Source organism: Abramis brama, assembly GCF_963993115.1.
Source record: "Abramis brama genome assembly, chromosome: 2".
Taxonomy (NCBI): Eukaryota; Metazoa; Chordata; class Actinopteri; order Cypriniformes; family Leuciscidae; genus Abramis; species Abramis brama.
In genome coordinates this window covers 56,112,655-56,138,317 of record NC_139964.1, presented here as the reverse complement: position 1 = coordinate 56,138,317, position 25,663 = coordinate 56,112,655, and the positions used below count along the sequence as shown (strand labels likewise).

At 37.0% G+C, this 25,663-nt stretch overlaps 1 protein-coding gene across 1 annotated transcript in view; it reads right to left on the bottom strand.

Moving 5' to 3' along the window:
* The window catches only part of sgcz (sarcoglycan zeta), a 295,633-nt gene that overhangs the window by 260,351 nt on the left and 9,619 nt on the right, over nt 1-25,663 (bottom strand). The window lies entirely within an intron of this gene.

The following is a 25,663-nucleotide window of genomic DNA, read 5'->3' as shown; positions in this document are numbered from 1 at the left end:
GCTTTGGTTTACAGAGGTAGGAAGCTTTCCTAATTTATTATGTTAATATGGGGGGGCTGGTAAACCCATCATTATGGGGACAAAATGTCCCTACAAAGATGACAATATCTGAAATCCTTGTTCTTGTCCCCATGAGGAAAACAGCATATAAATAATACTAAGTGATGTTTTTTGAAAATGTAAAAATGAAAGTTTTCTGTAATGAGTAGGTATAGGGGTAGGGTAAGTGCAAGGGGATAGAATATACAGTCTGTACATCATTATAATTATATATTGTAAAAATCATTATGTCTATGGAAAAACAAAATGTGGGTGTGGGTGTGGGTGTGTGTGTGTGTAGCATTATAAGCTAATCTGATTTTAGAGATAAAACTCTTTACATTCGATTTTCATGAAAACGCATCGCATCCCAAGGAACGATCGACTCGGTAACCATGTGTTAATTACCCCTAGGTTCATTTTTCACCGGAATTGTCCTTTAACCATGTGAAGCTTATATAGATGGCTGCCGTTTAAAAGCACACATGGGTACATTTTCATTGGACAGCTGGACAGATGTGCTGCTAATATCCCTCTCTGTCCAGCAGTGACCATTTCACAGGGCAGACCACAGTCATGCTGAGACACATCTGGAACAGGACTTGTTCCACCAGCGAGGGTCCAATCTCTCTCTCTCTCTCTCTCTCTCTCTCTCTCTCTCTCTCTCTCTCTCTCTCTCTCTCTCTCTCTCTCTCTCAAGCACAAACGCACATTAACACACCACACTAGGCTCATCTTCCCTGACTCATAAGGTCTTTCCCTAAGCATCCAAGATCTTAATTATGGTAATACTTTCACCCACTGGGCAGCTGAGGCAAATACATAACACACACACACACACACAAAAGTGTCAAGGTTTTGCTTGCTAGCATTGCATTGTTAACCCCTGCTGGTAGATGCCATAACTACACCATCTGGCAGCAAAGAGCATCTTTCTCCATTCAAAGCCATTCAAAATTAGCTGTGTATTCTGCCAAAATTTTAATCAGAAATATTTCATTATCATATTATAGCAGATGTTTTGCCAGTGCCCAACTGGTTTAGAGAGGATCTTAAAAGTGATAAAGTTTCACTGTCTGCAGCGTTTCACGTAACAGCTCAGGATAATCAATAGTGAGAAATTAGCTCTAGAGAATTTAGTCACATGACATTTACGGCTCAGGTGATTGGGTCAAAAACAAACTACCGTGAAATTAAGAGCCTGTAAGCAATACTTTATTCCTGTACATACATGCACTGTATTAAGCAATACATAAAGTTCAACATAAGCCTATACTATTTATATACCAATAAAATGGAGTCTATACTGTTTATTTCGAGAAACATGATATAACATTAAAATTACATTAAAAGAGTTGTTACTGTTGTAAAAAGACAATTTTACGAGCATTAGCGGAACTGAACACGTCATTGTTGACATTGGTGAATCCGGCCAATCATAAAATGGCTGTGACGTCATCATGCAGAGTTTGTGCAGCTGCCCTGGAGAAGCCAGAATAGCCAGCCGACTGCTCTCGAATAGCTCTGTCGGTACTTTAGCAAATGAGAGAGTAACATGGTGTTGTCTACAAACAAAATATCAAACCAGCATGCACTGCTTCAAGTCGTCATCTGCTGGTCATCTGCGCAGAGCCCCATGAAGTCAAAAACACCTATTAGCGCTAATTATGAGTGCCCATGAGCAAAGATGGCAGATTTGAAATCATATTTTCAGGGATCCTGCAATGATTTAATAGTTAACATAATGCTAACCGACAGCCATTCTAGCTATTATAGATATCCTTGGAAAAAACACACACAATACAAATGTGGCGTTATACAGCAAAAATGTCAGAGGCATAGTGCCAAAAAAAAAAAAAACGTATCAATGAAAAACAGGAGTAGGCAGCGATGTTAGGACGGTCCCCCCAGAGACAAAAAGAATCAGTAAGTGGGAATTCACATAGTCTTCCATGAACCGGACCCCTACTTGGCAGCAGAGGACTCTCTGAGGACTGCTGTGACAATTCCACAGTATTGATTTTTGGTCTAGCAAGCTTGTATCTGTTGAGACTCTACAGTAAGGCTTCTGAATTGGGGAAGTTGTCTGTTTGTGTGCGAGTCACCACATGTGTGTGTGTGTGTGTGTGTGTGTGTGTGTGTGTGTGTGTGTGTGTGTGTGTGTGTGTGTGTGTGTGTGTGTGTGTGTGTGTGTCGCTTTAATGGCCTCTCAAGCCGCCACCGAGTTAAAAACAATTTCATCGAGGGCAGGATAGGAGATGAGAGGAGAAGGTGGACAGATATCAGACATACTCACAGTGCTATGTGGATAGAGCTGTGGATTTCTCTCTGGAGGAGTGAGTAAAACCCTGAGTGTTTCGATGTTTGGTATTTGGGCAGAGATGGATAAACAGTTCTGTTCTCCCTGGGTCCAGGCCTGCCATTCCTGGACTCTATAATCAGTAACCGTAAGCCACAAATTACTTGACAGATACTGTACAAGCTTCCCAGAGATCTCAAAGATAATTCTCCAAACTTTTTGTGATTACAGCTCCCTTTTTTTTCAGTCTTGTTTAAATGTGTCACAGGTCACATTTTACCACAAAATCAGAATAATTTGCTGTTGTTGTTTTAGCATAAAGAAAATCAAGTCTATTTTAAGACCATTAAAGTTCATCCAAAAATGAAAATGTAATCCTACTAATCCTTTAGGATTTAATGGTCCTAAAAATAGACTAAAGATTTTCTTTATGCACTTCCTTTGACTTTGTAATGAAATATGACCCATTTTGTTATGTGATATTCACCCTCTTGTTGTTTTTGGAGGAGACAAATTATTTTTAAACCCGGCTCTGTCAGCTTCTGCATATAACATGGTCTCTTAATGAACCTTGTGTCCATATGAATTCAGCCAGACAGCATTCCCATTAGAAATGACCAATCAGGTGAACCCAACGTCTCAGGAATAATAATTCTGAAAGGCCATACTGCAAAAGAAAAACCGATGTTCTGACCCCAGGGAGGGCCAATGAGTAAGTGAGGAGAGTGAGATGAGTAAGGTTCATTAGCATAATTACAGCTCTTGGAAAGTTTTGGTTTGATTAATGGTCGACACTCACGCTCTGACACTGGAAAACCGAGGCACGTAATTTGTTGGGTGTCATGAGGGGATTCTTGGTCTTCAGAACGCAGCATCCGAATCGCTTTCATCTTGTACACACAGTCTCCCTTACATTCTTTTTCTCCAAAACACACACACACACACACACACACACACAGATTTACTTTGATTCACTTAAAAAAGTATACATAAAAAAATAAAAAAAACACCCTAACATAAACACACGCATTTTAATTACACAGACTTCGCGAGAAAACCAGTCACAATCATACAGAATAAACAAAGAATAAAACCAGAAATATTCAAAACACATATTTTACAAAGTAATCTGAGTGAATTAAAATACGCACATACTGCTATATGAAATGTACACCATTAGGACTAATGCCGGGTTCAGACTACACACGATATCAGCTCGATTTTGGCAAAATCTGGTGACTATCGTGGTGATTCATAAAAGACAGTGTGTGTCGGGACACAAGAATCGATTGTTTTATCTCATATATTGTGTCATTGTGGTTCCGTTCACAGCTTTCAAAATGGCTAAATCAAAGAGAGACGATGGTATTCGTGCTGATAGGTTGAATTTGAGGAAAGGTTTGTGGAGCTATGGCAACAATACCTCTTCGTGCATTCCAGGAAAGTGTCCAATGTCAGGTTTTCTTTCTTTTTAAACTTTTCTGAGGATAAGACAGCCAGTACAAAACATGCCACTACGCTGCCATTGTTCGTTTACGCTCTTGTTTCCGGAAGTTAGCCGCTAGTTCCGCCTTCTCGATGACATCATGCACATCGTTAAAGACGGCAAGCGATGATTGGTCGGGAAGCAACTTGTAGTCTGACATGTTTCTTGTCCACGACAAAAGGATTTAGGAGTCAGAATCACATAATCTGACAGAGTGACAACCGTAATAAACAAAAATGTAATGTAGTCTGAGCCCAGCATATAACAAACACACACACTCAGACATACTGTGATAATATCTGAACATGAATGCCACATAAGATAAAAATATATAAAATAAAGTAGCAATTAAGAATAATAGCACAAGCACTATTTTTACAAAAAAAGAAAGAAAAGCCCTAGTTTGGTACTAACTGAAATACCATTCAAAATTAAGATGAAAGTATTGCATTTTTTTGGTTGTTAAACATTAATGTAAGATTTAATGTGTTAAACTACACCTGTGTGTGTATCTTGCTAGGAAGGACACATGGGTGAACTTGAGCATATCTGAGTCCATGCATCCACTAATATGACCTTTGCTCCAATTGATTAAAAGTAAAAACACCATGTTCTCAAAGGTCCATGATTCATGGGCCACGTTTAATCAGTAACTGCAGGCCACAAATTAGATACTAGCTTCACACAGATTTCAAAGATAATTCACCAAATTTCCTATGAACACAGGTCCTTTTTTTCATTCACCCTCATCTCAGTTAAAAAATACAACTTAGTGAATCTTATGAAAATATGCAGTCAAATTCAATTCTATTATTAAAATGATATATTACCGGTATTTAAATTTTTGATTCTTTATTACTTTTAATAATCTGTAATAAAATTATATGTTTAATATACTGTGCATTATATTGTATTTAAATACAGATTAAAGGTAATTACAAATAATAATAAATAAAAAAAACTAATAAAAACATTTTAAAAAAAACTGCATTGTTTGTTCTGAATAAAAGCAAAACATTTTTTGTATCATTTGTTTGCAGTTTAATCTAATGTAAATGAATTATACATTTGAAGTATTTTAACCAGAGCTCAAACAAGAGAGAGATGTGCATTTAACACAGGTCTGAATCCAGACAGACGGGTTAGTGACGCTATCTCCAACACTAATCCGGTAAGTGCTAATGTAAACAACCTGTGAGCACACACGCCATGATATCTGTTCTGAAACTCAGTCAGTCTGCTAAATCAACTCATATGTTCCTCAAAGCACTCACTTTAACAGCTTCCACATCAGCCACGCTTTCAACTCTCTCTCTCTCTCTCTCTCACTCTCCCTGTCTGCTTCCTAATCTATCGCAGGTCCATTTAAGTTTAGATTCAGTAAAAGGCCATAAAGAACCAGTTTAAATTCTTCATATTGAATACACACACTCCATTACTATGAATACTGAATTTATTGGCATAAGCTGGAAGAAAAAAAAAAAAAAGAAGAGGAAGGCACTCATCGGCCATATCAATTCACACAGTCTGAATTTCACAGAAGCGCTGTAGAAAGTACAGCGTCTGGTCCTTGGAGAGAGTGTTTATTTGGCAGGTTTAGAGGTTTATGAGGCACAATGTAATTAAGGAGGCCTGGAGAGAATGCGGTGTGTGTCAGTATTGCGGGGGGGAGCGGTAGACTGAGATCTCATTATCGCAGAAATGGTAAAGAGATGGTAACCCCGTTCTCTCACTCTCACACACAAATTTTGCAGTGTGCGAGAAAAATTGTCAGAATTACAGTCAGGCCTGTGATAATAGCATTAAGGGTCGCTATAATCAGGTCATGAGGTAGTCAGTTTGTTCGCACATTGATATTTTACAGAACATAAGGCCAATAATTTACCAGTAGTTTATGACTGGATCGTTAAGGCTCTCAGATCCATTTTAAAAGGAGGTGAGCATGAAGTCATTTCAATGAAAAACTTCACTCAGGACAGCAGTTTTAATATGCTGAAAGAATGTAAATGTGCCCTATTAAAAACTTGTTTTAATTATTATTAAAGAGGTACTGGAGGAAGCCTGTTTCTGCCTCAGAGTAATAAAAAGGTAAAATAAAAAGCGAATTGCTACTTTATATCCCCACTAGGTGACTTTGTGTTTCACAACTGCAATTTCATATCATATAATTGCGACATGCAACTCATAACGTGAATTTATATCTTGCAATGTGACTATTTGTTATATTTAATTTATGTTTACTTTGAGATGGAAATGGGCTGCATTAAGAACCGCTGACAGTCTTTGGGGTTTTTGTGAGAACTTGCTTTCAGATTGGGCTCAATTTTACACTGAAAAAAAAGATTTTTGCTGCTTGTTCAAATTGCTTAATTAAAATGAGCTTAAGCAACACAATTGTTATATATTTTGTCCTAACTTAATTTGATTGTGTTCAATCTGCTTAAATATGTACAATTTAAGTTTACTTTATCCATTTGTGTTGGATTACAAGAATGATTTGTGTTGCATTAACTGAAACTGGATGGGGCTTGTTAGTTCCCAGCATGCTTTGCATATGGTTGAATTAAGAAAGAATAAATGTTAAAATTAAGTGTTATTTTATGTTGTTGTTTTTTTTGTTTTTTTTTTTGTTTTTTTGAGAAAATGATAGTGTGTAATTGTGTTTAATGTTCATTACATTGGAATTATTAGAACCATTTAAATTACAGTGGGTTACCATTGTGGAGGAGAGTGGAGCATTTTGTTAGGATGTGGACTGATTCAGTTACTATCAACTGCTTTGGTTGAAGGAGCATGTGAATCTTAGCATTTAAGATGCTAATGTATGCTACTGCTAGCAATCAGCTAGCTAAAGTATATCATTTCGATTTTGTGTCACTAAAATAAATGATATCTTAATGGATGAATGAACATATAAATATAACTGCCTGAATCGTGTCAGGGAGCCTTTAAAAAAAAATCACTTTGAGACTACTTAAATGGGTCACTTAAAATGACTTAATTCCATGATGTTGAAGTTACATGAACAAATTATGTTTGTTTAACGTAACCCAGTTATGTGGAACCAGTTGACATAAAAAAAGTAAAATTTTGAGTGTATTACATTCCTTAGAGAACTGTCCTTTTTTAAAGGGCACATAGAGGTTCTTCAGAAGGTTCTACCAGTGTGGCAATCTTGATGACCCACAAATGGTGTCTAAAGTAAAAAAAATTGCAGTCAAAATGAATTGAAAGTGAAGGAAAAATGAACTGAAATGCCACTTTTGCTAATCTAAATTATATGGATACTTGAATAATCTGGTTTGGTTGGCTTTAATTACAATTTAAAGGAAAGCATGTTGAAGAGGCATATGGAGAAAGGTAGATGTCCATTAGAGAGAGAATATTTAGCGAGAGAGAGAGCGAGAGAGAGAGAGAGAGAGAGAGAGAGAGAGAGAGAGAGAGAGAGAGAGAGAGAGAAAATAAATAAGAGATAAGTGCATCTCTGGCACATTACAGAACGTGAGACGCCACAATGACGGGAAGTGTGGAAAAAGGGGTTTAGGCAATTCAATTGAATGCACTTTCAAATCTAGTTTTTGATTATATTATTTATTTGTTTGGTTTCAATTGCTTTGGGCAAGACTTGGCAAAACTTGGACTGAGCCCGTCTTCCAGTCTTTGAAATTGGAGTTGAATATTAAGAAACCAAACCAAACAAAAAGGGACTAAATGTCTTTTTGCACGCACACATCATCACATATTCTGTGCATATATGGTGAGTAAACTGCACGTGTGGATGTTTGATGCGTAGGCCGTACTGATTTATCAAATCCGTGACCCATTAGTGTGTGTCACAATCAAGCGGCAACATTCTAATCTGAAAAATGAAGCCTACCCGGAAGTGCGAAAAACTGCAATACATCGAAAATCCGCTAGAGGGAGGTCCCAAAAGGGAGCAAATGTCCATAGACCACCATGTTAAAATGTCAGTTTTCACAGCATAAATTCATGTTTTTACAGGTTAGTCCCATGGACTTTTATTGTATTTTTCGATAGGTTCCGAGTGCCTGACAACTGTGAGGGGGGTGAATTTTTTAGATCGTATTTAGATGTGTAACATAAAATGTATGACAAATGAGGGCGTGGTTAACTTTGATTGACAGCTTGATTGACAGCTGATAACGAGCATAGGCTGCGCCAAGGAGAATGACAACATAAGAAGCGCCATTTTTTAACACAGTTGAAATATAATACTACTGTTTCTGTATCATGAAATGTAGTTTTAAGAGTTTTTCAGGTGAGAATGTAGTTGTTTAAAGCTCAATTCTGTGGTTTATTTATAAAGATTTATGAAAATTGTATCCAGGTTGTGAGATCCAGCGATGACCGGGTGCTCGGCGCTCATGTACCCCGCCTGGAACAGCCTTTCCTCGGCTAGTCGTTCTGACATTTGCCGCTGACTCTGGCGTCTCTGTAGTGGTTAAATATGAGATATAATTCGTCTTGTGTACAGTATATCTAACAGGTGATTTTTGGTCTCGTGAATCTATAATTTGTTCCCTGGCCAATCGTTTTGGCTGAGGGGAAGTTTCATAACTTTATAAGCTATTTAACTTTACCGTTGTATGGTTAGACTAGAGCGCTGACTTTGTATGTTTGTCTGAATTGTTTGCTTTATTTGTATAGCTTCTTGTACCTTTTACTTATACTTTTATAATAGCTAATATTGATAAAACTGAAATTTAACAAAAAGAGACTGGGTTGAGTTTTGTCATTTTAAATTTTAATACAACGAAGATGATCTGTAATGTTGTTTACTGCAACATCTGTTGTTTAGTACAAATGCACATATTGCCTGGACCATATTAAAATGTTTAATATTTTTATATTATATTTAAAACGAAAAGAGGCAGGTTTGTGTTTTATATTTCGTTTTGTTATAAATAGGCAAACGTTATATGCAGTGAATATAATCAATACACGTTGCCTGAACCACATTTGTGTGGCTATAATGTTTAAGATTTCTTTAAATGAAAACAAAAAGAGTTAGTATAGTGTTTTATAACATATTTCGTTGCCTAAAATATACAGAGATAACCGGAGTAGCAGAGCGAGCTGAGTGACGCGCTGCGTCCTTTACCCATATATGGATTGGCCAGAAGGTGGGCAGGGTTAGGATTTCCCAAGATTTTCCAAGATGGCGCCGCCCATACCCCCCATAAACGGCTTCAAAACCGTTCTTCAGAAAGTCTATGGGTGACATCACAGACGCTTTGTCCATATTTTTTACAGTCTATGGTCACAATCTAGGAAACAATGTGATTATTCAAATCTCAAAATGACGCTCCCATGAAAACTTTGCCAGATTTGTTCTAGTCTAAGAAGCTATTCACATGAAGTCAAAGTCAAGACAAATCATATCTGCTATAGGACACCTGTGTGTGTGTGTGGGAGCAAAAATGTTCTTAAGACCAGTTGAAAAGTGAAATTAGTGAAATTGGGTCTGGTTTGATATGTTGTATCAAATGCAATGGAATTCAGACATTAAGTGCAAGTTAACTGTCTAAAATCTTTTGCGAGCCATTCTACATGATCTAATACTACAACTAACAGTATTACTCATACACCTACAAATCAGTTGCTATGCTCCTAATGGTTCTTCATTAGACGCTCTTGGAGTAGAAATGCAATCGAAAATTTCAGTCACTTTTATAACTTCTGCAGTGGCTAAGATTCATTAAAAACAGATTTATTTAAACTCATTCTACTTTATAATGAAAAAGATATTTTAAAATCCCCAAAAGTTATTTCAGAAAGCAAAATCATTAGACGCCTGGCGTGGTAGAACTGCATTAACTAAAATTCGGTCACTATTAGAACTTTGGCAGAGACCAAGATTTATTGAAACTGATTCACTTAAACAGTTTCTGTTCAACAACAAAAGAGATCTTTTAAAATCCCCAAAAGTCTTTTCAGAAATTGAAATAATTAGACGCCTGTTGAAGGAGTGGAGCTGCAACCCCAAATTTTGGTCACTTTTAGAACTTCACCAGAGGCTAAGATGAATTGAAATTGATTCAACCGAAAACCGATTCTGTCCAGTGATGAAAGAGATCTATTACGATACAGCAAAAACATGTGGCAAAAATCTGAGTGTGCACCTAACTAAAGAGTTCAGTTATTAGATTATACAATGTCTGCATTGAGGCCGTTTATTCAATAACCTAACATAAAGCATTCACATAATGGAGCATGAGGTGTTGTTTCAGCAGTGGAAATGGCTTGGTGTACCCATTTCAATGATATCAGCATTTATAGCACCATTGTCCCTGCAATTTACTGTCCACCATTAGAGCTTAGCTGGTGAAATGGTAAATATTTTGCACCTGAGTAGGGATTCTGTTCTCTGTCTAACAGAAATAAGTCTCTGTCTACAGGATATAAAGCAAGAAATTGAAGTCAGACGGGCAGGAAGTCCTTGAAGCAAAGGTACAGAAACAGGAAGCTGATCTCTGTGCACTAATTTGTTATGTTTAAGCACTAGAGGGTCTAATAGACACATTTACAATTATTATGCCTCTTCAGCAGTACAGACGATTGTGTGTATGTGTATAATACATACATATATAAACAAACAGCATTATAAGTAGCTTTATAAATACACTTACTGCTATAAAATCATTTGACTAACATCACCACATTAGAAGGAGCAGGTTTGTAACACAACTCCCTCTCAAACAGCCTTTTTACAACCCATATTGATCCATACTGTTTAAGAATTCAACCCAAGGGCTTCTGGGTAATTAATGCTGGCTTTAAAGCAAACATCATCGTTCTTTGGGAAAATGTGTTTGGTTTTAGGGGTTTGGAGAGAGGAGAAAGAGAGAGGGGGAGGGAGCACATAATTCTTTAAAATTATACTGACATGCACAGACCGTGTGTATATGTGTGTGTGCATGCTTTGTACAGCTTTAGACCTTTAGGACCACATAGATATTACATTTAACCTATATTTAAGATTGTAAAAATGCCTTATTGGCCTAATTAACTTGCTTGCATATGGAAAAACACAATAAATCAACAAAACCTGCTCTGTTCCAAACGGAGCTGCCTACCTTGACAACATTTTTAGGCATAAGAGGCATGCGGTTTCAAAAGGTAGATTTTTAATAAATGATACTGCTGTTGAAGATAATACCCTTTTGGCCATATTCAAAAGTTGCGGTCACATTAACTAAACTTCGGTGAGATTTTGTGGCAAAAATGGTCCATTGTTTATTGTCAATAGTGTAGTGATGAATGAAGCGCAGCTTACACATATGTCACATTAATACCAAGCAGCTTTCTGTCGCATAGATTCCTATTAAAATGACTGGATTTCACCCACGAAAAGTTGGCGATTAAGAGTAAATGTGACAGCACCTTAACACCATGTCTCCTACATTGTCATTTTCTGCTCGTCCGGCACTTTGCAACAATACGACCTCGTTTCTGCAACGACTTTCAGCATGTTTCCTATAACAAGAACATCTGACGTGTATGTTTTACGTGGCGTGAGAAAGTCACACAGGCTAAACCATGCGAAATCCGATCAGAGCATTCAGACTGAAACAGATGTCCAGAAATGCGATTTGAATAGGATTTTCAAACCATTGTAGCTCAAAACGGATTTGTAAAAAATAAAATCGTGCCATTCACACTTGCTAAATCTGATCAGATTTCAATCGGATATGCGCAAAAATCAGATTTTAGACTGACAGTCTGAACGTAGCCTTTGTCGCGTCACTGCATGTATCCATCACAGACAAGGCAATCACAAAATTCTCTGCGATGACCTCAGCTAAAATGGTGGACAGAGACAACAGCATAATTAACAGAATTTCTTTTTTGCTTATTACAGACTCGGACTCTTAGCTTAGCAATATGCTAAAGTCAAACTCTACTGGATTCTATTGAGAGTTCAAATAAAGAGTGCCATAATCAGAGTTGTTGCCTATAGTGTTCAAAGTCAGTCACATAAGGTTCCATTAAAGTTAGTATGATGTCTTCGAAGAAATAATGTTAGGAAGGTAGCTAGGTTTTGGAACAAAAGCTCATGTTTTGGAGAAATCACACTCCAATCCAAGTTTCAAACACAGAAGGCAATGGAGATGCTATTAAATAGTAATTGGCTTCTTGAGAAGTAGAAAGGATAGTCCATACTTTTAGTTAAAATCCTTGTTGAGCCACACAAACATTCACCATCACCAACTCGCTCTCACTGCTTCCTCTCAAGCTTCTGACAGTAGATTAAACCACAGCGACTCAAATGTTTGTATATGCCTTGATTTCTTCCTTGCTACTAATTCAGACCAGCTCTGTGCATTTGTGTGCATGTGGGAGAGAGAGTGCTTGTAGGGTCACAATACATCAGGTTTGAGTATAATCTTGTAATGGCCCAGATTGTTACAGATTTATACCTCCTAGTGTTGGACGCTTCTCAAGAGGCAGCAATTCAATAATTGATTCAGACAGAGGAGAACCTCTCGGTCTCTTAAAATGATTGAGGTAGGGTATGGCGAGAGAGAGAGAGAGAGAGAGAGAGAGAGAGAGAGAGAGAGAGAGAGAGCAAGAGAATTAGGCAATAGCCCTTCAACAAGCCTCACTTACTTGTGAGGTGGCTGAGGAGAGAAATAATGACAAACTTGTAACACGATGTCATGAATTTAGTCATCCAAAAACAGAAGCTTGTACCAAAGACTCTTTTCTCCAGTACTCACTCTACTGCGACTGTAACATAAATGAGGTCAGTAAGGAAAAGCATGACTGAAATTCTCTTCAACTGTTATGACTGGTTGCAAATTAATTTCTTTTCTGGAGTGCAGTATTACTGTACTTTTATCACTGATGGACTAGAAGATGAATATGTTCTAGGAATATGCAAAATGAATACATTACTTTTTTGGAAATTGCATTTATAATTTCAATGAACACCTCCAAATTATAACATTTAAATTAATACCTCTATTTAGCAAGGACGCATTCAATTACAAAATGATTCAGTTTGTACTATTTGAACTTTAAAGGTGCCATAGAATGGATTATTTTATTATTTTATAATGTTTCCTGGGGTGCCCTTATAATGTTAGTATGTTTTTTAGATCAAAATTTGTTATAATTTAGAAATAAAAGGCATATTTCCTAGCCTGATTTCATCCATTGATTTGAACACTCTGTTTGAAGGGGCGTGTCTGCTGTGAGACTGCAGTGTTGTTGCCCACTGCTGTGATTGGCTGACATGCTTGCATATGAAATATCTGGCATTACATGTAGAGCTATCTGGAAAACTTTTACTATTACAGCTTTTATATGTTTTTACTATTACAGCTATCGGGATTAACGAATCATGATAAGTTTTTTTTAAAGTATTTAGATCTATTCCCATCACATAAAAGGTTTCAGTGATGAGCACTGAGCAGATGACAGCCTGTTGATCGCGTGAATGAAGATCTTATCACTGCAACGCGATATACTGATGCATAAACAGTGTTGAACGACTTTGAAAGAAAGATTATCTGTCTGAATTTGAACAATTACACATCAGAAATTCACATAACCCACTGGTTCTCCAGAGGCTCGGATGAAGGAGCAAAAAAATATTTTTGTGTTCATTTGTACAACCAAACACTGAGCAACTGCCATGCTTCGTTCGCTCGTTTGCAAGCCATGATGTCTCTCGAGGAAAAAACAATATCGCGCTGGATCTAGATAACACAATGTAAATTATCGTTAATAAAATCCCTACTTGCCGCTTGCGGGAATATAACGTTAGTTGAAATTGCCCCCTTCGTCCGTTTGAGACGCCGAGAGAAGCCTGGCTGCTTGATATTGTTGTAACAGTCCGTGGTGAAATGGGCAGAGCAACTAAACAACTTCGAATTAAACTGTAGCGGTATCCGATTATAGATAGATAGATTATAGATAGATCTGCCATTTTCCCTATGATCCTCCTCCTGCTTGTTTCTTCACCTGCAGAACTTCTGATGATTCGGCTGTGCAGTTTCGCCTGGCACTGAGCATGGGCTGGCATATGCAAATTTTTAGAGGCGTACATATTAATGATCCCATCGGTTTCGTCACAGTTGGTGTTATGTGGAGATTCGCCCGTTTTTCAGGGGTGTTTTTCAAAAACGAGATTTAAATAAGAAAGAGAAAACTATGGTGTTTGAGACTCACTGTATGTCATGTCCATGTACTGAACTCTTGTTATTTAACTATGCCAAGATAAATTCAATTTCACATTCTATGGCACCTTTAAAGAATCCAAAAAAAAAAAAAAAAACATCCAAAAAAATGTTAAGCATCACAACTGTTTTTAGAATTGATCATAATAAGAAATGTTTCTTGAGCACCAAATCAGCCTATTAAAACAATTTCTGAAGGATCATGTGACACTAAAGACTAACGTAATGGCTGCTGAAAATTCAGCTTTGCCATCACAGGAATTAATTAATTTTTAAATATATTCAAATAGAAAAGTTATTTTAAAGTGCAATTATATTTCACATCAGTTAGTTTTTACTGAATTTTTTGTTCAAATAAATACAAACTTTGTGAGCAAACAAAACTTCTACAGCTCAGGAAATCTTATATTCTGAACAATTTGATTTGTGCAATGTGTGAGTTTTATGTGCAGATGTGGGTATCTCGACAAATCTGAGCACAGTCTGTGACATTATTGACATTATAGACACTTTGTTCTAACCTAAGTTTCCAGAGAAAAGCAATTTGTCTGTCCAAACTAAAAGTGAAAATGCAGATTAATGCTACACAAAACCATCCACATTTAATACAGTCATGCGGAGCAGAATTTAGAGCCAATTACATTCTATGGTGGGCGGGGCTACTCAACAATTCATCCAACAAATATCAACATGATTAGGAAAATAATTCACATATAAATGGAAGAGGGAACTTTTATCACTTCTTTCTTTCTTCTCCCTGCAATCAATTGTCTCCTCTGTTGTCTGAGGGTTGTTAGCAAGACACTCACTGGCTGGCATTACCACCAGAAAGGCTTAAAGATCGATTCTACCAAATCCTCACTTAAGTGAGTTGCATCAAGATATCCACTCACATACATAATGTCATCAAAAAGCTACACAGAGGCTATTTTTGTTCAGAAATACAAACTCCTTAAATCTCTAAAGCTGATCCCTGCTTTATCAGATGATGGTTGAGCTACTCTACTAGCAAACGGGCCGATACACAAATAGAATACAGCCTGTGAGAATGGAATATAGACACAAATAGTTTGTTCTATTTCCATGGTTTCAAACAGGAAACAAAATCCCTTTCAATTGTTCCACTAAAAACACAATTTTATCAGTTAATATTGGCAATTTTAATCTGTAAGATTATTTTTAACAAAGCAAAATAACTCAGAATTACACCAGAGCGAAAAAAAAAAAAAAACTCCTTTCTCATAAACCCTATCTACTTTACAAAATAACAATACAGTATCTTTATTCTTCCCCATAGAAGTCCTTTAAGAAAGCTTAACAGTGATTAAATGTACCGAGACACTGGCTTTGGAAGACCAAATTTTGCACTTGAGAGACAATAACAGTAAATTAAAATGATTATAGTAAGCTTTCCCTATAGAAAACCATTAAAAAAGAAAAGGCAAAATGTGGGTTAATGTTCTGGAAGACCAAATTTATTTAGCCCCTTATTGCTAATAATTAACTTGCCAAGTAAAACATGTTCCTGGATCAACATATTTTGTTGATCCTAGAACAACATACCTGTCCGATAATTTAGTCCAAACCCTATCCCTACCCCTAAAGCTAACCCTATACCATAACTATAGAAGGAAATTATAGGTGAATGACAACAATGTAGAAGCACCTAACCCTGTTGAAAGCCTTGACATAAGCCACAGGGCTGCCAACTTTTGAGTTTAGCTTGGAGTGAGATTTTTACATACCCCCCCCCCCCCAATCTCCAAAGGGGGGAGGGGGGGGGGTATGTCAAAACAAATATTGCATCACAATAAGTGTAATTGTGATTGTCAAAACATTTGGTAACTACATAGAATTTTATGAAGTTTAGTGACAACATGTTACAATGTTTACATTGTACAATGACTGGTATAGGATACAGTTTTTATTATTGCTTGACAAAAATTTCAAGATTTCAATTCCATTCTTGTGATTTGATTCCGATTTTGATTCAATATTGACTATTTTGGATACATGTTTATTTTAAATTTTATTTAAAAAAATAATCTCACCTAATGCTGTAAACATAGAGGGCCCAATCTGCTGGTATTATTAAAGGTTAACAATAATATTAAATTAAATATAATGCAGTTTTTGTTATAATAACAATTATTTAATGACATAAGTAAAAATATAATAAATATGTAAAGTGTTCAGCAAAATCTCCTCTCTAGCTATTTTTTCTATTTAATTAACATGCTATGGTCGTTAAATGGCTTTCCTGAGGTAAATGTAACGTTATGTGACATAATTGTTCTCCTGCTGTTATATTGACCTCTTTCCGTGGTTGAGAAACAATAATTGGTCGATATTATGTATACTTTCGGTAAGTTGTACTGCATCTTTAAATAAAAAAGTAACAGGTGATCGGTTCACGTGCACTTGAACTGAGGCGCTCAGCGATCTGTCACGTCACATTTACAAGCGCCAAAGGTATTTTTGTCTGAATTTCGTAATAAAATTTACGGAATCTAAGAGCTGAGAATTAGTTTAATATTAAAAGTACCTCTTTGCTCCACAATTTTTCTGTGCGTGAGAAAATGGATGTGTGGCGTGAGAGCGTGTGAAAAGTGTCAATTGCGTGAGTCTCACGCTCAATGCGTGAGAGTTGGCAGCCCTGAAGCCACGTTTCCACCGAAATGGAAACTTGTTTTCCCCCAGACCTGTTGCTGTCTGCATTTCCATTGTTGTCTAAAGTACCGTGAAGATTAAGCAAATTAGTCTGGTGATGCAAGACTGCGCACGACTTTCCAGTTCCCAATGGATTTCATTCACCGCATATAAGCTTAATAAAGCCTGAGCTTCGTCGTCGGTCCATCTGTCCTATTTTTTAAACTCCACTGTTGATTCGAATAGCAAACAACCAGCTCAAACAGTATGGTGCAAGCAAAACCAAAGTTATGGGTTTGATTCTTTGAATGCAGGAAATTGTAAAATGAATGCATTAGATGATCTGATTAAAAAAACTGTATATGTCAAATGCATGAAATGTAATGAGAGTGCAATTGCTTAAGACAATGGAATATTGTTCATCTCATAAAAACCAAGTCAAAAAACATTCATGAAATACCTTTAAATTCCACATAAAGATCTCAAGACTTGGTTCAAGAAACGAAACAAGGGTAACAATCAATTAACGGATCATTTTAAAAACAAAACGAAAAACAAAATCATCTGTCATCACACATGAATAAAATCAGCAAACAAACAAATGCAATCATATTATTCATGCCCAACAGCAAGCTGGGATGAAAGTGAATAAGACTGAACCTCAAAGCATTTTTTACAGCGTAGGCCTGTTTGAACTATATATATATATATATATATATATATATATATATATATATAAATCAATCCAACTCATCTGCTTGTTGGTATACCCATAATGCTCTTCTGTATTTTTGGCCATGAAAGACATATAGATTGATATCGCCAACTATTGGCCTGGCATGACCGTAAACGTTTTAAAGCCTTGTTGTTGTATGGATGGGGAGATCTTCTAAAACATTGTTGTTTTGACATAATTGTTATTACATAACAATAATAAATAAATAAAAAACAAGGTCAAAACTGTGTTAAAAAATCTAAAATAAACAGGATTAAAATCAAACGTATATGAGAACTGCATTTTCAAAAATGTTCATGTACGGTAAATAAACAAGGCTTAAAAAGCCTTGATGTTTAATCTTATTCTCCAGTGAAATATATAAAAAAAGAAGGATAAACCAAAATACTGTTGGTGGAGCAGGTTCCACATAATATTGCTGAGGCCAAGGTTTCCTAAGCATTTGGGAACAGCAGCCTTCTCCGTTTGACCTGCCTTCAGCGTACTTTGTTTGTTTCTGTTTGTTAGCACTGAACCGCCTCGGCAAGCAGCGGTTGAGTCCGTGATAGCTCACCAAGTCAGGGTCGTGAGGGAGACTGCGAGGGGGGGGAGGGAGCAAGGGTGATCAACAGTGCTTCTTATCCACCTTTATTTTCTCGACAAAGCCACTCATCTTCCTGTCACTGCTAGAGAGGAGAATGGGGGAGTATGCTGTTCTTTTCTGCTGCTTCCTGCCTTTGCTCTCTCTCTCCTCTCTCCTCCTCTATGTCTCTTGCTCACATTCCCTATTTTAATAGAGAGAGCACACACTAATGCTCTTCTGTAGGAGGGAATTGGAAGACTTAGACAAGTGTAGGGGGAGAGAGAGACACACAGAAAGGTTGAAAGAGATCGTTGGGCGTATGGAGAGTGGAAATGAGGCAACTGCTGGAAAGAAAGAAGGAATGCACGATGCAGATGATAACAAAAGAGGGAGGAAGAGATGATGAGAGAGACAGAAAAAGAGCACTGGAGAGAACTGTGGGCTGTAGCTACAAGGGGCCATCGAGCAGCGTTGTGCAGATTCTATTTCGAGGCGCTGCTTAAGTTGAGGTCAGTGCTTTCACTGCCAGACCGGAATGGTAATTAGAATGCAGGGGGATCACAGGGGGAATTGTACCGAAGAGCACTCTAATTCATACTTGCACTGCCAACCTACCGCACACATGTAGCTGAGGAGGTTATGCACCAATAAGAGTCAGAGTTAGGGCAAGGACCTCCAATGGGGGTGTGGTTGGGGAACGCTCTTCTCCAATAAGGGCTTGATTGTTTGATCAAAGGAATTTGAGGTGCCATTAAAACTCAAAAGAGGAGGTGAGTATCAGCAGGGACAAAATCAGTGGGTGTGATGAGATAGACAAGATGGATTCAAAATAATATTAAATTGTCCATAAATAATGGAAAGAGAGAGAAAAAAAGACTCTGCAGGAGGGGAAGAGATAACAGCATTCTTTGGATGAATGACAGCTAAAGAAAGCCTGTGTCTCAAGCAGATGAGAATGGTGCAATTCCATGAGTTTGATTCCGAGGAAATGCAGAAACTTATCATGACTGCAGTGTAAAGGGCCATTCACACAGAACAAGGTTCGATGTTGTAAAACGAGAGATGTTGGCAGTAGGATGGGAAAGAAAAAGGAATATGGAAGTGTTTTTTAGAAAGTTGGATTTGAGCACTGTGATTTTAGAATGCCATGTCATGTGAGAGATGCTGTGGAAGGTGCAAACGCAAATGCAATGGTCAAACATGCCCGTCTAGTGCATGTTTACATAGAAACACAATAAAAAGCAGCGCAGTGGAATAAAAAGTTTTGTGTGGACTGCCCCTTTTTTGCGTTTTACGTTGTTTTTTTATGTAAGCATTCGCTAGATTGATGTCTTTCACCATTGCGCTCATATCTTGAATTTTACAGTGTCTCATACATGACACGGCATTTTATGTGTGTTTGTGCATTCATGTTCGACTGTTGCGCTTGTGTCTCACAACAAGAAATGTAACATATTTTAGACACAAATTACTATTATTTCATCTGCTTTTGCTCTGTCAATGAAAACTGTTCAAAATAAGCCACAGCAGAAAGGTTAAACTAATTGGTTGAACAAACAAGTCAATATCTCACGGATAAAAAAGGTCGCTTGCCGTCACCTTCTGGTGTAATTATGTAACCTGCAGAAAGATTAAACTAAATGAAACTAAGTTTTACACTTCCACTTCACACTGTGTCATTTGTATCTGAACTGCAGCACATTTTATTAATCACATACCATTGTCAGAAGTTAACTATCAACAGCTGTTTACCAATGTATCTAGGGAGAAGATGCCAGCTTTACTGTATTATTCATGTTTTGGCACGCTTTTACTTCCAAAACTTAATACACACAGTATGACACTTGCCTCTGTCTGCCAGATGGATTCAAAGAAATACGAAGAATGCAAGCTGCTCACTGAAACCATGCAGTTTATGTGGAGACAAGCATCAATGTGGATTGCATTCTATTATAATAGGCAAGTTATTCAGCATCAACAGAGGTACAGTTCTACAAGCTAGTAATATTTATTTCACATCCGCTTTGAATCGTAATAGAGTCCACATAAACCATACTTCAAACCAAAATATTTGAATACAAGGCCCCTGAAATGTGATGATCCACATGGTAAGTGACCTGTTTCTTAAAATATAAATGCAACAATATAAATCATCATGCTTTCCCCCATTATGGTTGAATCACGGAAGCTACGGCAGTTACTTTGCCAAGAGATTTATTATTTATACATGTGTCAGACATACGAGAGAAACAGGCATATAAGAATAAGTGTATATGAGAGGTGGTCTTCATTCCAGATTTCTCAGTTCCCCATTCCTCTATCCTCTCACCCCATTTTGCTAGCTGTAAATGGTTTCTCTGGGTTTCTCCTCCCTCACTACATCATCTCTATGTTTCCTTCCTCTCACCCCATCATGCCTTTATGTTTCTCCTGCGGTGGTACAGTAAGATTGAGCTTAAATACATCACTGAGCGACTTACAGCTTACTTGTAAGGTAACAAAACATGTTGTTTGAGCTTTAAAAATGGAACATAATATGTCATATTTACACATGGCACAACCCACTTTCCACATTAATAAACTATCCTTGGCGTTTACATTTGTGGAACATTTGCATCAGTGAACATTCCTTTCCTTGTAAAGAACATGCCAACTGAAGTATCATCACCAGTGGAACATCTCTGCTCAGTGAATGTTGCATTGCACACATACCTCTAAGCAAAATATAGCTCATCCCAGATCTCTCATCAGCACACATGTACAACATACTCTGACTTGACAAAATACATTATAAAATTATTATGAAAATGAATAAAGAAAAATAATACTATTATAATAATGCTATTTATGTGTAAAAAAAAAAAAAGTGATATAATAACGACATTATGTTTGTCACGGTTTGGGTTTTGTTTCTTGTCATTGTCATGTTTCTGTGTCTTGTCATGTGATTCCCTGTTTGTCATGTGATCCTGCCATGTGTCTTGGTTAATCGTCTAATCATTGTTCACAGGTGTTCCTTGTCTTGTTATTAGTCTATGTATTTAAGCCCTCATGTTTGCCTTGTGTCCTTGTTGAGTATTGTTTGTTGTATGTCCCAGATCTGGTTTCTTGTTTTCTAGTCTTGGTTTTGTGTTCCTGTTTTAGTTTAGAATTTTCCATACCTGGTAATGCTCTTGTTTTGTGTTTGTTTTATGTTTGTTTTATGTTTGATAATTAAATTTGGGTTTGGGTCCTCATCTCAACTTGCCTCCAGTGAATTCGTTACAATGTTGTTTCCAAAATTAAATAATTGCCATTTATATTGTCACTGTATTAAATATGAAGAATAAGTTTGATGTTAGTCACAAAAAAAGAAGAAACATTTTCAGTTGAATTTAGATTTATTTTAAACATGCTTCTCAAATGTGTAAACGAATGTTTTTATTTTGTGATCATTTTTATTCCTTTCTATGTAAAGCACTTTGAATTGGCATTTTGTATGAAATGTGATATATAAATAAACTTGCCTTGCCTTAAACATGTGTAATAAAAATATATCAATATGTTAACTTTGACAGCCCTACAAGTAAAAAAAAAAAAAAATGTTGCTCTAAAATTCTCAGCAAACCCTGGTTTGAAAACTCATTGTTTCAAATCTATACCAACCAAATCCATTTTTATGCACAGCAGAAGTGCTTACATGCTGAAGTATTATTTGTATCGATGTTCTTAAGAATCACAGGGTCTTGAGATTTCTCCTTTTCCTGATCGTTGATCCACAATCTGAAAATTCAGCTCAACTGGTAGATCATTGGTTTAGTTCTCAGGTCGCTTTGAATAAAAGCATCTGCCAGTTACCCAACATATAGTTTAATATAGTTTATATGCCTGGGTTTGCTTAGTTCTTTGTGTTAAAATTACTTTGAAAGTTTAGTAAACCCTAAGAGACAAAGACCTGAGTCGAGATGACACATTTGCCTGTTATGACTAACATCAATCATAAGTCTCCTTTTAATAAACTCTACATATATGAAACTATATGTGAGTTTACCCAGGCAGCGCTCTTGTCCAGGCACTGACAGATCATCAAGCATTGATGACAGTCTTGAACCTACTTGAACCACTCATGAACTGCAAATTGGAATGGGAATAGAAGAAAACAAGAAGAGCAAATTGCAATGCTGAATTGCCTACCAGTATATCAAGGCAGCTCTCCGAATGACTCATACAATCTGACCCTGAAATGGACTGTTCAGTAGCTGCAGAACGTTTTAAATGGTCAAGGTGTTAAAAGATGACAGTGGCTGGTTTACTTTTCGCAGAGCAGTTCCGGCACATCTGGGACTCTGTGAAGCGCCACCGGGCCTTTGTCCAAATCTCACAATCAACGTGACCCTGATCTAATGAGTCTGAATGCTGTCCCCCCAGAGGAAGCCTTTTCTCAGATGGCTCCCAGCGGTGGCCTCTATCACTCAGACACCAGCACACACACACACGTACATGCACCTTGCTGGAGTAGACGCTCATGCCTGCGGCTCTTCAGAGACACCAGATGTCTGTGGTCAAGCATGACATGGCAGTGGCAGGGGGTGAATTCTCTTTCCCTTGAGGAAAGACCGCTGAGGTGTGGTCTCTCTTTTTCACCTGCTCGATAGTCTGAGGTGACTGTGGGAATCACAGGGCCACAGATTCACAGATTGTTCGCAATGCTTTCAGTGAGGTTTTTGGAATGCTCTATGGAATCCTTTTTCAGTGAATTACACACAAATTAAATAATGAAACTAAAATTAATGAAAGAAAGAAATAAAATAAAAAGGCATCACTTCAGTTGAATACCTTTTAAAACTTAGTCAGAAACGCTTGTCTAAAAATGCAGACCCCATGGGCAGCTGATTAAGTTTTCGAAAAGAGCAAATGTTCCTTTTTTTTCTTTTTTTTTTCTTTTCTTTCATAATTCCTTTCAGTTCAATAAACTACTGGTCCACATGACTGGACGCAGATAATACAGTGTACTCTTTTTCTTTAAAAAAAAGCCACTAAACTATGTACTAAAATTGTATTCTGCTTTAAATTTTAAACAAATGCATACTGTTTTACATTCAAAACGGTATAGATTTGTAATAATAATATCAGTGAACTATTCTGCAGGTTGCATTATTATGTCCGTAGGTTGTGACAAGGGACTATATTATGAAGTCCTTCACACAACTGATTCATTCAAAATATTGACTCATTCAGGAACAATACTTGAGTGAGAGAGTCATTGAAGCATGATGAGTCAAAATGTCCGAGTCATTGAATTATTAACCTAACCAATTTGTTCAAAAACACTAGGGCTAAGGCCAAAATCGCATACATCCCTACTGTATAATATAGGTGAAAAACAGTACAAAGTATGTCTCGATTCACAGTACTCATACAAAAGTAGGCAGGATTCTAAAGTGTGTATATGATGGACACTTCTCTGTCCCATGAGGCCACAGGAGATGATTTGTGAACGGCAGTGAAGCAACGGAACTGACACTGGTAGGTCATTGTAATAGGTACTTTTCTGAAATGAGGTAGCCTCAATGCAGACGACAACTGCGACCTCTGTTTTGTTGAGAGACGCAATGAACAAATCGTTCATGTAAACACATTGCTCGGACATTCACAATCAAAATGGCTTTGGCTTTGTTTGGAACTATTTCAGTGGGGAAGCAACAACAGTGGTCAAAGTATCTGGCAATATTTCTCTTTCTGAAATATTGCTCAATATTAACTGCTTGTTAAACTGTAAAGGGAGTTTGAAGGAAGCAAATTTATTATTGAAGCAACAAATAATATAGAGATGCATGGTTTGGTGGTTTTTGTATTTCAGTATCCACTATTCTTTAATGCACGAGTAACACAAACTGCACTCTGCACTGTAATCTATACAGACCAGAGATCTGTTGACAATCTGTTTCTCTGCCTACAAAAGTACAAATGCTCAGTCTTACATCTACATATATCTACACACAGTTACACACAGGGATAGGATTTTATACATCTCATTTGCAGTCAAAAGATATTAAAATGCACAAGCAGCAGACATGTAACTGAAGTATGAGTAAGCAAACCTACATCCGCATTAGAAATGCAAAGACTGGTATCATTCCAATAAACCACACTGAGCATCTTACTGAGCATCTTACTGAGCTACAATAATTGTGATAATGACATATTCAGGACATTGGATGATCCCTAATTGATCATATTGATTTATGGGAATAACATAAACGGCATAAAATATGCCATAAAAGTGCCTAATAATTTAATGTGAAGGTTATTGATAAGGCAGTTAGTTGAACTGACCCGTGACTTGTATCCATAAACATTCCTGCAAACATAAAATGAATCCTCCATGTATGCATTCGCTGTTTCTTTGTACATATAAAATCGACCAATTATCTCTAGGTTGTCTTTTTTTTCTGCACTGAAAAGCAGATTATAGCACAGAGCAAATGGCTTTGACTCAAATCTCTGATAATGACCCAAATAAAAATCGAACAAAATTTGTGATTCATGATTTCTAGTGAGCTACTTAAAAATGAGTGCACTTGGAATTCTCACAGGCCGGAATCAGTGTTTTGTGTTGGGTTAGGATCCATTGTTCTTTGCTCCTTGGACTTCATGACAAAAGAATCAAGCACCAGGGCTTTGTTAGGGGAACCTTTCATGTACCAGAGAAATCAATGCTAAAGGAGATGGGGGGGGGGGTATTATTTGGAAAGCCAATCTGAAAAACCTGTCGAAAATCTATTACACATCAAAGAACATGACTTAGAATGCCATCTTTGTCAGATATCAAAAGACAACGAGTTTCTATATTTCAAATTCAAGCTTCAATGAATAGGGAAGATGTCCCACTAGCAGCCACTTCAGTTAATTGAACGACTCTTGAGGCTAAACTTTGAAATTCTTCAAAAACGTACCTTACCTTTAGCAACTGACTATTCTATAAAGAAGGCTGTATTAGTCATTATGGAAATTATAGCATTTTGGACCCAGACCTAAAGACTGTGATATGCATGATAAAAACCTTTTTTTTTTTAGACTTTATTTATTTTAGTTCCAATAGTGGCAGGTGTAATTTGCGGGTGTGACATGTCTCCACCACTTTTTGCCAGGGTCGACATTGTCTCCACCACTTTTTGAAACATCTCGCTGCACGGATGTACTTAATACAAATGAAACATCTCCAGAGTATTAATTTAGTTTGTCTGTTAAAAAAAAAGGTGCTTTGACACCGAAATGTGTGTTCGTTGCCGTTGTTATCAGTGGCGTAGGGCAACCGTGTTCTCTTGTGGCTCGCGCACAGTCTTCAGACAGATGAGTGCTTCAATCTGGCTTAACGGCGTTGTGGAGACTCTGTTCGTTCTGGTGAAATCACACAAAAAAAAGTGTGCATAAACGTGTCCCTTGCTCTTGATATACAATCACTGATGAACATATTTGGTTTTAATGGAAAAAAAAGAAGAAAAAAAAAAGAAAAAAAATTATATATATATATATATATATATATATATAATATATATATACACTCAGCTAAAGGATTATTAGGAACACCTGTTCAATTTCTCATTAATGCAATTATCTAATCAACCAATCACATGGCAGTTGCTTCAATGCATTTAGGGGTGTGGTCCTGGTCAATACAATCTCCTGAACTCCAAACTGAATGTCA